Source organism: Lissotriton vulgaris, chromosome 3_1, assembly GCF_964263255.1.
Source record: "Lissotriton vulgaris chromosome 3_1, aLisVul1.2, whole genome shotgun sequence".
In the NCBI taxonomy this organism is placed as follows: domain Eukaryota; kingdom Metazoa; phylum Chordata; class Amphibia; order Caudata; family Salamandridae; genus Lissotriton; species Lissotriton vulgaris.
Window position 1 is genome coordinate 1,269,301,363 of NC_141689.1, and position 15,104 is coordinate 1,269,316,466.

The 15,104-nt window shown below is 45.8% G+C and overlaps 1 long non-coding RNA gene across 1 annotated transcript in view; it reads left to right on the forward strand.

Moving 5' to 3' along the window:
• The window catches only part of LOC147727783 (uncharacterized), a 302,595-nt gene that overhangs the window by 62,561 nt on the left and 224,930 nt on the right, over positions 1-15,104 (forward strand). Inside the window, exon 2 of the long non-coding RNA XR_015309512.1 lies at positions 12,317-12,349. This is a non-coding gene — a long non-coding RNA (uncharacterized LOC147727783). The remainder of the gene's footprint in view (positions 1-12,316; positions 12,350-15,104) is intronic.

Sequence of the window (15,104 nt, forward strand, 5' to 3'; positions counted from 1 at the left end):
CGTCCTTGGATGCTTGATTCCGGTCTAGGAAAGACATGGCTTGGTAGTTCGGGCTGGACTGTTCCCATGAGGCACAGGGTCAAGGCTGATTTGCATATAGCCATTGTCTGACCTAGGGTGGTGTGGAGTGCAAAAAATGATGGATTTAAGCCCAGATCTTTGTACTGGGGTGAATGTAAGACATTGTTCTGCATTCTGTCCAGCAACTGCGTTTTTTGCGTTTTCCACCCCGAGTGGGCTGGGTATGCTCAGACATGAGTCCCAGGCTCGCCACATCACTGGAGTCAAGCTATCCAGGCTGAAGAAAGCTGGTAGCCAGAAACCGGTCCTTCGATGCTTGATTCCGGTCTAGGAAAGACATGGCTTGGTAGTTCGGGCTGGACTGTTCCCATGAGGCACACGGTCAAGGCTTATTTGCATATAGCCATTGTCTGACCTATGGTGGTGCGCAGTGCAAAAAAACAATGGATTTAGACCCAGGTCTTTGTACTGGGTTGAATGTAAGACATTGTTCTGCATCCTGTCCTTCAATTGTGTTTTTTGCAATTTTCACCCCGAGTGGGCTGGGTATGCTCAGACGGTGGTCCCAGGCTCTCCACATCACTGGAGTCAAGCTATCCAGGCTGAAGAAGGCTGATAGCCAGAAACCGGTCCTTGGATGCTTGATTCCGGTCTAGGAAAGACATGGCTTGTTAGTTTGGGCTGGACTGTTCCCATGAGTCATAGGGTCAAGGCTGATTTGCATATAGCCATTGTCTGACCTAGGGTGGTGCGGAGTTAAAAAAAACGATGGATTTAGGCCCAGATCTTTGTACTGGGGCGAATGTAAGACATTGTTCTGCATTCTGTCCAGCAACTGTGTTTTTTGTATTTTCCACCCCAAGTGGGCTGGGTATGCTCAGACGTGAGTCCCAGGCTCTCCACATCACTGGAGTCAAGCTATCCAGGCTGAAAAAGGCTGATAGCCAGGAAGCGTCCCTGGATGCTTGATTCCGGTCTAGGAAAGACATGGCTTGGTAGTTCAGGCTGGACTGTTCCGTTGAGGCACAGGGTCAAGGCTGATTTGCATATAGCCATTGTCTGACCTAGGGTGGTGTGGAGTGCAAAAAACGATGGATTTAGACCCAGATCTTTGTACTGGGGTGAATGTAAGACATTGCTCTGCATTCTGTAAAGCAACTGTGTTTTTTGCATTTTCCACCCCGAGTGGGCTGGGTATGCTCAGACGTGAGTTCCAGGCTCTCCACATCACTGGAGTCAAGCTATCCAGGCTGAAGAAGGCTGATAGCCAGAAACCGTCCTTGGATGCTTGATTCTGGTCTAGGAAAGACATGGCTTGGTAGTTCGGGCTGGACTGTTCCCATGAGGCACACGGTCAAGGCTGATTTGCAAATAGCCATTGTCTGACCTAGGGTGGTGTGGAGTGCAAAAAAACAATGGATTTAGACCCAGATCTTTGAACTGGGGTGAATGTAAGATATTGTTCTGCATTCTGTCCAGCAACTGTGTTTTTTGCAATTTTCACCTCGAGTGGTCTGGGTATGCTCAGATGTGAGTCCCAGTCTCTCCACATCTCTGGAGTCAAGCTATCCAGGCTGAAGAAGACTGATAGCCAGAAACCGGTCCTTGGATGCTTGTTTCCGGTCTAGGAAAGACATGGCTTGGTAGTTCTGGCTGGACTGTTCCCATGAGGCACAGGGTCAAGGCTGATTTTCATATAGCCATTGTCTGACCTAGGGTGGTGTGGAGTGCAAAAAACGATGGATTTAGACCCAGATCTTTGTACTGGGGTGAATGTAAGACATTGTTCTGCATTCTGTAAAGCAACTGTGTTTTTTGCATTTTCCACCCCGGGTGGGCTGGGTATGCTCAGACGTGAGTTCCAGGCTCTCCACATCACTGGAGTCAAGCTATCCAGGCTGAAGAAGGCTGATAGCCAGAAACCGTCCTTGGATGCTTGATTCCGGTCTAGGAAAGACATGGCTTGGTAGTTCGGACTGGACTGTTCCCATGAGGCACACGGTCAAGGCTGATTTGCATATAGCCATTGTCTGACCTAGGGTGGTGTGGAGTGCAAAAAAACGATGGATTTAGACCCAGATCTTTGAACTGTGGTGAATGTAAGATATTGTTCTGCATTCTGTCCAGCAACTGTGTTTTTTGCAATTTTAACCTCGAGTGGTCTGGGTATGCTCAGATGTGAGTCCCAGTCTCTCCACATCTCTGGAGTCAAGCTATCCAGGCTGAAGAAGACTGATAGCCAGAAACCGGTCCTTGGATGCTTGATTCCGGTCTAGGAAAGACATGGCTTGTTAGTTTGGGCTGGACTGTTCCCATGAGTCATAGGGTCAAGGCTGATTTGCATATAGCCATTGTCTGACCTAGGGTGGTGTGGAGTACACAAAAACGATGGATTTAGGCCCAGATCTTTGTACTGGGGTGAATGTAAGACATTGTTCTGCATTCTGTCCAGCAACTGTGTTTTTTGCATTTTCCACCCCAAGTGGGCTGGGTATGCTCAGACGTGAGTCCCAGGCTCTCCACATCACTGGAGTCAAGCTATCCAGGCTGAAAAAGGCTGATAGCCAGAAACCGTCCTTGGATGCTTGATTCCGGTCTAGGAAAGACATGGCTTGGTAGTTCGGGCTGGACTGTTCCCATGAGGCACACGGTCAAGGCTGATTTGCATATAGCCATTGTCTGACCTAGGGTGGTGTGGAGTGCAAAAAAACGATGGATTTACACCCAGATCTTTGAACTCGGGTGAATGTAAGATATTGTTCTGCATTCTGTCCAGCAACTGTGTTTTTTGCAATTTTCACCTCGAGTGGTCTGGGTATGCTCAGATGTGAGTCCCAGTCTCTCCACATCTCTGGAGTCAAGCTATCCAGGCTGAAGAAGACTGATAGCCAGAAACCGGTCCTTGGATGCTTGATTCCGGTCTAGGAAAGACATGGCTTGGTAGTTCCGGCTGGACTGTTCCCATGAGGCACAGGGTCAAGGCTGATTTGCTTATAGCCATTGTCTGACCTAGGGTGGCGTGGAGTGCAAAAAACGATGGATTTAGACCCAGATCTTTGTACTGGGGTGAATGTAAGACATTGTTCTGCATTCTGTAAAGCAACTGTGTTTTTTGCATTTTCCACCCCGAGTGGGCTGGGTATGCTCAGACGTGAGTTCCAGGCTCTCCACATCACTGGAGTCAAGCTATCCAGGCTGAAGAAGGCTGATAGCCAGAAACCGTCCTTGGATGCTTGATTCCGGTCTAGGAAAGACATGGCTTGGTAGTTCGGGCTGGACTGTTCCCATGAGGCACATGGTCAAGGCTGATTTGCATATAGCCATTGTCTGACCTAGGGTGGTGTGGAGTGCAAAAAAACGATGGATTTAGACCCAGATCTTTGAACTGTGGTGAATGTAAGATATTGTTCTGCATTCTGTCCAGCAACTGTGCTTTTTGCAATTTTCACCTCGAGTGGTCTGGGTATGCTCAGATGTGAGTCCCAGTCTCTCCACATCTCTGGAGTCAAGCTATCCAGGCTGAAGAAGACAGATAGCCAGAAACCGGTCCTTGGATGCTTGATTCCGGTCTAGGAAAGACATGGCTTGGTAGTTCTGGCTGGACTGTTCCCATGAGGCACAGGGTCAAGGCTGATTTGCATATAGCCATTGTCTGACCTAGGGTGGTGTGGAGTGCAAAAAAGCTATGGATTTAGGCCCAGATATTTGTACTGGGGTGAATGTAAGACATTGTTCTGCATTCTGTCCATCAACTGTGTTTTTTGCAATTTTCACCCCGAGTGGGCTGGGTATGCTCAGACGTGAGTCCCAGGCTCTCCACATCACTGGGCTCAAGCTATCCAGTCTGAAGAAGGCTGATAGCCAGAAACCGGTCCTTGGATGCTTGATTCCGGTCTAGGAAAGACATGGCTTGGTGGTTCGGGCTGGACTGTTCCCATGAGGCACAGGGTCGAGGCTGATTTGCATATAGCCATTGTCTGACCTAGGGTGGTGTGGAGTGCAAAAAAACTATGGATTTAGGCCCAGATCTTTGTACTGGGGTGAATGTAAGACATTGTTCTGCATTCTGTCCATCAACTGTGTTTTTTGCAATTTTCACCCCGAGTGGGCTGGGTATGCTCAGACGTGAGTCCCAGGCTCTCCACATCACTGGGGTCAAGCTATCCAGTCTGAAGAAGGCTGATAGCCAGAAACCGGTCCTTGGATGCTGGATTCCGGTCTAGGAAAGACATGGCTTCTTAGTTCGGGCTGGACTGTTCCCATGAGTCATAGGGTCAAGGCTGATTTGTAAATAGCCATTGTCTGACCTAGGGTGGTGTGGAGTTAAAAAAAATGATGGATTTAGGCCCAGATCTTTGTACTGGGGTGAATATAAGACATTGTTCTGCATTCTGTCCAGCAACTGTGTTTTTTGCATTTTCCACCCCAAGTGGGCTGGGTATGCTCAGACGTGAGTCCCAGGCTCTCCACATCACTGGAGTCAAGCTATCCAGGCTGAAAAAGGCTGATAGCCAGAAAGCGTCCTTGGATGCTTGATTCCGGTCTAGGAAAGACATGGCTTGGTAGTTCAGGCTGGACTGTTCCGATGAGGCACAGGGTCAAGGCTGATTTGCATATAGCCATTGTCTGACCTAGGGTGGTGTGGAGTGCAAAAAACGATGGATTTAGACCCAGGTCTTTGTACTGGGGTGAATGTAAGATATTGTTCTGCATTCTGTAAAGCAACTGTGTTTTTTGCATTTTCCACCCCGAGTGGGCTGGGTATGCTCAGACGTGAGTTCCAGGCTCTCCACATCACTGGAGTCAAGCTATCCAGGCTGAAGAAGGCTGATAGCCAGAAACCGTCCTTGGATGCTTGATTCCGGTCTAGGAAAGACATGGCTTGGTAGTTCGGGCTGGACTGTTCCCACAAGGCACACGGTCAAGGCTGATTTGCATATAGCCATTGTCTGACCTAGGGTGGTGTGAAGTGCAAAAAAACGATGGATTTAGACCCAGATCTTTGTACTGGGGTGAATGTAAGATATTGTTCTGCATTCTGTCCAGCAACTGTGTTTTTTGCAATTTTCACCTCGAGTGGTCTGGGTATGCTCAGATGTGAGTGCCAGTCTCTCCACATCTCTGGAGTCAAGCTATCCAGGCTGAAGAAGACTGATAACCAGAAACTGGTCCTTGGATGCTTGATTCCGGTCTAGGAAAGACATGGCTTGGTAGTTCGGGCTGGACTGTTCCCATGAGGCACAGGGTCAAGGCTGATTTGCATATAGCCATTGTCTGACCTAGGGTGGGGTGGAGTGCAAAAAAGCGATGGATTTAGGCCCAGATCTTTGTACTGGGGTGAATGTAAGACATTGTTCTGCATTCTGTCCATCAACTGTGTTTTTTGCAATTTTCACCCTGAGTAGGCTGGGTATGCTCAGACGTGAGTCCCAGGCTCTCCACAGGCTGAAGAAGGCTGATAGCCAGAAACCGTCCTTGGATGCTTGATTCCGGTCTAGGAAAGACATGGCTTGGTAGTTCGGGCTGGACTGTTCCCACAAGGCACACGGTCAAGGCTGATTTGCATATAGCCATTGTCTCACCTAGGGTGGTGTGAAGTGCAAAAAAACGATGGATTTAGACCCAGATCTTTGTACTGGGGTGAATGTAAGATATTGTTCTGCATTCTGTCCAGCAACTGTGTTTTTTGCAATTTTCACCTCGAGTGGTCTGGGTATGCTCAGATGTGAGTGCCAGTCTCTCCACATCTCTGGAGTCAAGCTATCCAGGCTGAAGAAGACTGATAACCAGAAACTGGTCCTTGGATGCTTGATTCCGGTCTAGGAAAGACATGGCTTGGTAGTTCGGGCTGGACTGTTCCCATGAGGCACAGGGTCAAGGCTGATTTGCATATAGCCATTGTCTGACCTAGGGTGGTGTGGAGTGCAAAAAAGCGATGGATTTAGGCCCAGATCTTTGTACTGGGGTGAATGTAAGACATTGTTCTGCATTCTGTCCATCAACTGTGTTTTTTGCAATTTTCACCCTGAGTAGGCTGGGTATGCTCAGACGTGAGTCCCAGGCTCTCCACATCACTGGGCTCAAGCTATCCAGTCTGAAGAAGGCTGATAGCCAGAAACCGGTCCTTGGATGCTTGATTCCGGTCTAGGAAAGACATGGCTTGGTGGTTCGGGCTGGACTGTTCCCATGAGGCACAGGGTCGCGACTGATTTGCATATAGCCATTGTCTGACCTAGGGTGGTGTGGAGTGCAAAAAAACCATGGATTTAGGCCCAGATCTTTGTACTGGGGTGAATGTAAGACATTGTTCTGCATTCTGTCCATCAACTGTGTTTTTTGCAATTTTCACCCCGAGTGGGCTGAGTATGCTCAGATGTGAGTCCCAGGCTCTCCACATCACTGGGGTCAAGCTATCCAGTCTGAAGAAGGCTGATAGTCAGAAACCGGTCCTTGGATGCTTGATTCCGGTCTAGGAAAGACATGGCTTGGTGGTTCGGGCTGGACTGTTCCCATGAGGCACAGGGTCGAGGCTGATTTGCATATTGCCATTGTCTGACATAGGGTGGTGTGGAGTTTAAAAAAACGATGGATTTAGGCCCAGATCTTTGTACTGGGGTGAATGTAAGACATTCTTCTGCATTCTGTCCAGCAACTGTGTTTTTTGCATTTTCAACCCCGAGGGGGCTGGGTAAGCTCAGAAGTGAGTCCCAGGCTCTCCACATCACTGGAGTCAAGCTATCCAGGCTGAAGAAGGCTGATAGCACGAAACCGGTCCATGAATGCTTGATTCCGGTCTAGGAAAGACATGGCTTGGTAGTTCGGGCTGGACTGTTCCCATGAGGGGCAGAGTCAAGGCTGATTTTCATATAGCCATTGTCTGACCTAGGGTGGCGTGGAGTGCAGAAAAACAATGGATTTAGGCCCAGATCTTTGTACTGGGGTGAATGTAAGACATTGTTCTGCATTCTGTCCATCAACTGTGTTTTTTGCAATTTTCACCCCAAGTGGGCTGGGTATGTTCAGACGTGAGTCCCAGGCTCTCCACATCACTGGAGTCAAGCTATCCAGGCTGAAGAAGGCTGATAGCCAGAAACCGGTCCTTGGATGCTTGATTCCGGTCTAGGAAAGACATGGCTTGTTAGTTCGGGCTGGACTGTTCCCATGAGTCATAGGGTCAAGGGTGATTTGCATATAGCCATTGTCTGACCTAGGGTGGTGTGACGTGCAAAGAAACGATGGATTTAGGCACAGATCTTTGTACTGGGGTGAATGTAAGACATGGTTCTGCATTCTGTCCATCAACTGTGTTTTTTGCAATTTTCACCCCGAGTGGGCTGGGTATGCTCAGACGTGAGTCCCAGGCTCTCCACATCACTGGACTCAAGCTATCCAGTCTGAAGAAGGCTGATAGCCAGAAACCGGTCCTTGGATGCTTGATTCCGGTCTAAGAATGACATGGCTTGGTAGTTCGGGCTGGACTGTTCCCATGAGGCACAGGGTCAAGGCTGATTAGCATATAGCCATTGTCTGACCTAGGGTGGTGTGGAGTGCAAAAAAACGATGGATTTAGGCCCAGATCTTTGTACAGGGGTGAATGTAAGACATTGTTCTGCATTCTGTCCAGCAACTGTGTTTTTTGCATTTTCCTCCCCGAGTGTACTGGGTATGCTCAGACGTGAGTCCCAGGCTCTCAACAACACTGGAGTCAAGCTATCCAGGCTGAAGAAGGCTGATAGCCAGAAACCGGTCCTTCGATGCTTGATTCCGGTCTAGGAAAGACATGGCTTGGTACTTCGGGCTGGACTGTTCCCATGAGGATCTGTGTACTGGGGTGAATGTAAGACATTGTTCTGCATTCTGTCCATCAACTGTGTTTTTTGCAATTTTCACCCTGAGTGGGCTGGGTATGCTCTGACGTGAGTCCCAGGCTCTCCACATCACTGAAGTCAAGCTATCCAGGCTGAAGAAGGCTGATAGCCAGAAACCGGTCCTTGGATGCTTGATTCCGGTCTAGGAAATACATGGCTTGATAGTTCGGGCTGGACTGTTCCCATGAGGCACACGGTCAAGGGTGATTTGCATATAGCCATTGTCTGACCTAGGGTGGTGTGGAGTGCAAAAAACGATGGATTTGGACCCGGATCTTTGTACTGGGGTGAATGTAAGACATTGTTCTGCATTCTGTCCAGCAACTGTGTGTTTTGCAATTTTTACCTCGAGTGGGCTGGGAATGCTCAGACGTGAGTCCCAGGCTCTCCACATCTCTGGAGTCAAGCTATACAGGCTGAAGAAGGCTGATAGCCCGAAACCGGTCCATAAATGCTTGATTCCGGTCTAGGAAAGACATGGCTTGGTAGTTCGGGCTGGACTGTTCCCATGAGGCACAGGGTCAAGGCTGATTTGCATATTGCCATTGTCTGACCTAGGGAGGTGTGGAGTGCAAAAAAACGATAGATTTAGGCCCAGATCTTTGTACTGGGGTGAATGTGAGACATTGTTCTGCATTCTGTCCATCAACTGTGTTTTTTGCAATTTTCACTCCAAGTGGGCTAGGTACGCTCAGACGTGAGTCCCAGGCTCTCCACATCACTGGAGTCAAGCTATCCAGGCTGAAGAAGGCTGATAGCCAGAAAACGGTCCTTGGATGCTTGATTCCGGTCTAGGAAAGACATGGCTTGTTAGTTCGGGCTGGACTGTTCCCATGAGTCATAGGGTCAAGGGTGATTTGCATATAGCCATTGTCTGACCTAGGGTGGTGTGACGTGCAAAGAAACGATGGATTTAGGCACAGATCTTTGTACTGGGGTGAATGTAAGACATGGTTCTGCATTCTGTCCATCAACTGTGTTTTTTTCAATTTTCACCCCGAGTGGGCTGGGTATGCTCAGACGTGAGTCCCAGGCTCTCCACATCACTGGAGTCAAGCTATCCAGGCTGAAGAAGGCTGATAGCCAGAAACCGGTCCTTGGCTGCTTGATTCCAGTCTAGGAAAGACATGGCTTGGTAGTTCCGGCTGGACTGTTCCCATGAGTCACAGGGTCAAGGCTGATTTGCATATAGCCATTGTCTGACCTAGGGTGATGTGACGTGCAAAAAAACGATGGTTTTAGGCCCAGATGTTTGTACTGGGGTGAATGTAAGACATGGTTCTGCATTCCGTCCATCAACTGTGCTTTTTGCAATTTTTACCCCGAGTGTACTGGGTATGCTCAGACGTGAGTCCCAGGCTCTCAACAACACTGGAGTCAAGCTATCCAGGCTGAAGAAGGCTGATAGCCAGAAACCGGTCCTTGGACGCTTGATTCCGGTCTAGGAAAGACATGGCTTGGTACTTCGGGCTGGACTGTTCCCATGAGGATCTGTGTACTGGGGTGAATGGAAGACATTGTTCTGCATTCTGTCCATCAACTGTGTTTTTTGCATTTTTCACCCTGAGTGGGCTGGGTATGCTCTGACGTGAGTCCCAGGCTCTCCACATCACTGGAGTGAAGCTATCCAGGCTGAAGAAGGCTGATAGCCAGAAACCGGTCCTTGGATGCTTGATTCCGGTCTAGGAAAGACATGGCTTGGTAGTTTGGGCTACTCTGTTCCCATGAGGCACAGGGTCAAGGCTGATTTGCATATAGCCATTGTCTGACCTAGGGTGGTGTGGAGTGCAAAAAAATGATGGATTTAGGCCCAGATCTTTGTACTGGGGTGAATGTAAGACATTGTTCTACATTCTGTCCAGCAACTGTGTTTTTTGCGTTTTCCACCCGGAGTGGGCTGGGTATGCTCAGACATGAGTCCCAGGCTCTCCACATCACTGGAGTCAAGCTATCCAGGCTGAAGAAGGCTGATAGCCAGAAACCGGTCCATGAATGCTTGATTCCGGTCTAGGAAATACATGGCTTGGTAGTTCAGGCTGGACTGTTCCCATGAGGCACAGGGTCTAGGCTGATTTGCATATAGCCATTGTCTGACCTAGGGTGGTGTGGAGTGCAAAAAAACAATGGATTTAGGCCCAGATCTTTGTACTGGGGTGAATGTAAGACATTGTTCTGCATTCTGTTCATCAACTGTGTTTTTTTGCAATTTTCACCCCAAGTGGGCTGGGTATGCTCAGACAGGAGTCCCAGGCACTCCACATCACTGGAGTCAAGCTATCCAGGCTGAAGAAGGCTGATAGCCAGAAACCGGTTCTTGGGTGCTTGGTTCCGGTCTAGGAAAGACATGGCTTGGTAGTTCAGGCTGGACTGTTGCCATGAAACACAGGGTCAAGGCTGATTTGCATATAGCCATTGTCTGAACTAGGGTGGTGTGGAGTGCAAAAAAATGATGGATTTAGGCCCAGATCTTTGTACTGGGGTGAATGTAAGACATTGATCTGCATTCTGTCCATCAACTGTGTTTTTTACATGGTTTGATAAACGTGGGCTAAGGCACTTTTGGGAAACTTCCACTCTAGTGAAAGCAACTGACTAAAAGACATTGAATACTGCTTTTTGTCCATTTATACAGTACAGTGTATCCCATAACCCAGACATTGGTAGAATAACGTCTCAGGTCTTGCTCACAAAACCAACTCCAGTTTTTGAACAATATCTAGATGAAGTACAGCCCCAGGTGGCAAAAACATTGTAATTAAAATGTTGCTATGGTATACTGCAAATCAACTCAAACACAGCAAAATGGGGCCAAAGGACTGGTGGATTGATAATGAGGACTGTTGTGTCTTATGTCATTCAAATTTACAAGAAAATGAGTTATATATATTATTCTTCTGCCCTTCATATGCCATGCCAAGGCAAACATGGATTAGAGCCATTTGTCGAAACCTAATTGGCACCACGGGACCGCCGGACCTCTGGCGGTCGGTCCTGTTTTCCATTGCATTGGCAGGCGGACTCTGCCCGCCATCGTAATGGGGCACTAGGTCTTGCTCTGAAGCGTTTAGAATATTAAAAACTGATACCATACAGAACATCGTTTTTAGTGTCAGTAGACATTTATTCGGCATGGGTATATTAAGAGAGAAGAAAGGCCTGAAATTTGAATGTCTTAAAAAAGTAATGTGTAGCTTTAATTTCTAATATGTACTTTTTTTCTGCACATGCACTTTGAATTTGCGTAGATGTCCGATTGAACAAATTGCTGTGCTCGTTTCGTCTAGTTCCAGTTCGCTTATAAGCAGTTTCAAAGCCCCCGCACTTTGGTTGCTGACTCGACTCTAAAGCACTTTTATCTTAATGCATACTTTGGTATTGTGTCTAGTAGTCACAACCTGGAATTTATTCTCTTCATGTTTTAACTAAATAGGATTAGAAGCTTAGCATTTTTATTGCATTCAACGATATAGTTTATATAATGTTTGCCGGTGTAATTCTTAATATAAAATCTTTTGCATTTGCCTAAGGCAGCACTAAAAGAATGTCTCGTATTTTAAACTGTCTTTTATCAAGAAATATGTATAAATTGTATACTACCATCTTTTATGGTTTTATACATCGAAATAAAGAATAAATGATGATGATGAATGACAGGAATATGCAAATAATCCACATGGGGGTCAAAAGAAGAAGACTTCGACACAGGCAAACCAGGACCGGTGGCTTATTACGATGGCAGAATGGCCAAAAGCGATGCAGCGCTCGCAACAAAATTTGTTTTATTTGTTTGTGTACTTACCACTGTGCGGCTGTATTCCAGAGTTTACAACCCCCCACCCTGCCCCTCCCCGCCCCATGGCAGCGCCTCGCAGCACTCCCACCACGCGCCTCTCCTGTATGATTCTATCCCAGTGTCTGTCCTTCTTTACTTGTTCATCATTGGCATCCCTTCATATTACCCGGATGCTCTTCAACTTCTCTTAGAGTTGAGATGAGAAACGGGCAAACACCTGCTCAAATAGGAGCCATCTAAATGCTAAGATTAAATGTGGGTTGTTTTTTGGGACTGTCTTGCTCATTCCTCTTTGACGTTTCAAACAATGTTCTTGTACTCTCATAATTCATGCTGGTCTGTTCCAGAGGTAGCCACGAGGCTGAGGTCTACTCGTGCTACTTGCAAAATATGAGTTTCAGCAAGAGAAAGGATGTCAAAGTCTAACTAAAAGTAATCAATTGCCTTTTTTTAAGTACATAGGATATTGTGTGATGTGGAAACATTATGATGTAGTACAACATGATCCTTATACAGTTAGAGCTAAGTAGATAATGAAATGATAGTTTTGTTATATTGATTTTTGCATTTCTTTTGGTTACATTTGTGTTCCTTCACGGATTATACATTATTTTTTCCGTTAAAAATTCTGCAGGTTCAAGAGGAGTAGGGATGACCCGTAGATCAGGTATGATAATTAGCTTTACTAGTAAAAAATCCAATATTGTTCAATGAATTAGTAATAAACCTGTATTGCATTGTATTGCTGTTGCAATTTTACAGGGCTTGATATACATAAAAAAAAGCACGAAAGTGTTTTTGAGGACTGGTAGCTAACTAGTCCATGGGGGTGCTATGATTGGAAGAGTGTGTTTCTGTCATGAGACCTATATGGGTAGTGTTTGAGTTTGTGCACGTAGACTGGAGTTGCGCTCTAATTCAACCTAAGAGTGGGGCTGAAACGAGAAGGAGAAATGCCAATTCTTAATTTGTGTATGTGTTTGCCGGTGCTCTGAAAAGAATTCTTAATACAGGGACTTATTTATGATGGCTTACCACATTATGGTGCTTTCAGACTATTTTTGAACCGAGAACATAGGAAAATTCTTTACAAATTGTAAAATGTTTAGTGGTATGATAATTAGTAGTTAGCGTGTGCACTTGTGTTTGTCAGCCTTGGTAGGGCTAGAGGGTGAAGAAAGCTGCATATGTGGGCCCTGTCATTTATATTTTAACAAATCAAATAGTGAGCAAAGGGTATTAAAGGTAACCATAAAAGTAAGGGAACAGTTCAGTCAATAGTTTTTGCATCCTTTGTGCAAAATGGCAAGTGTTTTTTTGTCCTAAAGTGTGTAGCCAAGAATACAACCCCATGTCACTGCAAGTGTAAACATAGGTATTTTCAATTCTTTTAGGAAATGTATGAGATGTGCCCATGCAGAAGCATACGATCTCAGTAGGTTTAGCACCTGTTTGATAAAAACTATGGATCATACTTACCAAATCACGCAGCAAGCCACCTTGCTGCACTGTGTGATAGGGAAAGGGCAGGAATGTGTCACACTACTTGCAATAAACGGCGCATTCCTCTCATTTACCTGCACTGGCGCAAAATGTGTTGCTTAATGCCAACGCAGGCACCCTTGCACTGTGGTGCAGGAGTGCCTGTGTTGTAAGTAAGATTGTTTTTGTGCAGGATGGAAAACAATCTCTAAGGCATATTCACCTTTCTATGTGTGCTGCAGAATGTAGCGCCTACAGAAAGAGAAAGTAATGGGGAGAAATAAAGATATTTCTCCTTGTTATGCCTCACCTGGGGTGTCATGTCCTTTAGGAGATTTCCATCATGTACATACCAATTGCATACATTTTGTCCCATCCACATGACATAACGGTTCTACACATGTGACCTTTTACCTAGTAGCCTACTTCTTTCCCTTCGACACCAGGCTCTCAGTACCCTATCTTATTTCCTGCACCTGACATACATAAATGTCCTCAGGCACAGCAGATTTATTCTGGATAAGGGTCACTACTTTTTTTCCATCCATTGGCAACAGCCAGCTGTGCATGAATGTTTTGTTTAGAAAAGGCTTAGCAAAGGATTAGTGAATGTTTTCAAAACATATCGATTCTAGAAGAAAGCTTGGAGTGATCACTTTGGTATAAAAGACCATCGCTCCCCATTACAAAACAGAGGATAGTTCCTTCTATGCTGGACCAAGAGTCTGCAGGCTGATCCTTTGAGAGACAGAGACCTAACATCCCTTAAGGGGTGTCATCCTTGATGCAGAGACGGGGTGCTTCATTCTATACCACCAAGTAACGGATTAGCATTTCCCCGGGGGATTCTTGGCTCCATTAGGATATATACTAACACTTTGAAGTCAAGGAGAGGGGGCTCTATAAACCAAGGGGATAGAGCTCCCAGTAACCATAAAGTTAAAAAAGGGTTCTCTTTGGTCAAGATCTATAAGATAATTCATGCCTCAAATACAACCACACTTATAAGTACTTTGATACATTCTGAGTGGATTGTTAAGTAGTGCCTGTTGGAGGATATGAGTTTGGTTGTATTTGAGGCATGAATTATCTTATATAGATCTTGACCAAAGGGGACCCTTTTTAAACAAAATGTATCCTAACACTTACATACACAGGCTTCACCTGCATATCTAGGCTAGGTACATTTAGGTAGGAGATGCATCTTAGAAGTATGTCAATTAGTATGATAGAAATATATCTGCTGTTTACGATATTGGTACTAGCGATAACATTTGAAGGCTCCTGTCTGTTGATTGTCGCAGCTAATATTTAGAAAACAAATGGGGGAGCATGACTTAACATAGTCCAGTAGACCAAAGATGTTTGAAAAACAGTCACTTCTTTATTAGATCAGAATTTTTTCAAAATGTAAAATCAGTTGAGACAAAGTAACAGCCAACGCGTTTGGCTCCCAAGATGAGAGCTTCCTCAGGGCTGAAACCAGAAACAAACCTACAAATATATAAATAACAAGTATAAAAACAACATATACAAAAAGACAAAGAACATGGTACAGGGACAAATGGCAATAAACAAAAAAAGCTATTCCTCATAGTAATCGTAATTAATGTCATTACCAACATGATAGAATGATTGAGAGAGTATCAGATGCACCTGATACATCCACCATATAGCCGTCAAGCATGGCTGTGAAATGACATAAGGTACACAGAACTACTTTGTACCTAAAGCTGATCAATTTAAAAACATAATCAATCATCTGACAATTTGAGTTGAAATACTTGCGTCTCTCACAGATCGAAACTCCTGCCAGGATTTTTAGAGAAAAGGGGAAAAAGAATAAATTCCTAGCGAGAGAGTAGATCAAAGAGAGTCTAGGTGTAAGTAGTCCGAGAGAAACATGAGGAAGAGGAGTCAAATGAGAAACATGGGAGAGG